Source organism: Salvelinus namaycush, chromosome 37 (genome assembly GCF_016432855.1).
Source record: "Salvelinus namaycush isolate Seneca chromosome 37, SaNama_1.0, whole genome shotgun sequence".
In the NCBI taxonomy this organism is placed as follows: domain Eukaryota; kingdom Metazoa; phylum Chordata; class Actinopteri; order Salmoniformes; family Salmonidae; genus Salvelinus; species Salvelinus namaycush.
Window position 1 is genome coordinate 7,471,679 of NC_052343.1, and position 1,550 is coordinate 7,473,228.

Here is a 1,550-nt window from a genome sequence, read left to right on the forward strand (position 1 = left end):
TTCCTACCATTTATTTCATGTGATACTTTGAATGTTTACAGTACTTCCTATCATTGCCAGTAGGTGGAGTATTGTCTCAAAGAATAGAAAAGCATTTGCTATATGTATAACCAAGAACACCAGATATTGTGTAGTAATGATAATGACCCCAAGTGTTGAATCCTAAATTGTCAATGAAACACTCACTATGTATTCAGTTCACAAAATGGGAAGGAATGGTTATCTTCCTATAGTTTCTACTCTCTTGGGTCTGTCTCATGCCATTACAGAATGTGTGTAGACTCCCTGCAGAGAGTGATTGTGTGTCTTAAATACTAAATTGAAATGGCATGGTTTTTTTTTTTTTCTCTGAGGGACTTTTGGACCATGGGCCAAGGAGCAGATCTACAACAGGAAGGCCCCTGCTGGTTTCCCCCTGCACTGCGGTCATGTGCCCCTACGCCGCTGCCTCAACTCATCCTTTTAAACACACACGCCCTGTTCTAGTGGGGGATTCATTTCTTAACACGTCTTTGCATTTGCTAACACACACAAGCTCCTGATCGGTCCTGTAACATGGATTCCTGTGAGATCATTTAGAGTTATGGATGTGCCTGTTTTATTTGTTATATTATTCATATTGGTGGCTGAGCTGGAATAGATTAGCCACAGCTTGTGCCCTGTTCCATGAGACCAAAGATTGTTACTGCCTTATGCCCCCCCCCCGAGATGAAGAGGACTCTAAAGTAATTTGTTAATACAGTGTGATTGGATAGCTATCTCGTATGTACATTCAGGACCTGAAAAACAAGAACTCTGCCGTGATGCTGCTTTGCTTTCAACTTGCTCTGATGACCAGAGGTCACCAAACAGCGCACCACTTAGTGACATAGCGGTCTCTCAGTAACGGCACACGTGTGGACGGACAAGGGGTTTGACACGCTACAGAGCTTTGACCATCCCTCAGAGACTTCTACAACTACAGTATGTCATGGTTGGCTGGGCCTTGGCCACTGGAGGCCTGGCTCGCTTGGCTGTACCCCACCCCTTCATCCTCAGCTGGGGGAGGAGAGTGGTGGTCTCAATGAGGGTCGCCTCCAACCATATTATTAGAATGGTCTTCCCCATTCAAGCCGACGTTCTGAGGGTGCAGCCAAATTGATGTTGCATGAATATCTTTTTTTCCCTCCGTTCTAGAAATTATATTTCTGTGGCTGCAAAGTCCATCAAACTTAGAAACAGCTGGAGGTTAAGAGTGTGTTGTATGTTTGTAATGTTTCACTATGCAGATGTGTTTAAATTAAAGTGTGTGCGTGTGTTTTAGCTGTGTCCTGTTGGGCTGATGCATTTGCTGGCAGCCTCCGAACAAAAGACGATGCTACACTTTGGCTTCACCATTGTCATTATGTTCTGATTAGCTCATAAGGGTTTGTCTTTCATGCAACTCCAACGTCAACAAAGAGTATCTCATTTTGCAGAGTCTAAAAAAGATGCCACAACTGATCATGATGAAGTCTATTGTAAACGCTTTGGTGTCCAAGGTTGGAAATAAATGTTAAAATAGTTGAGAT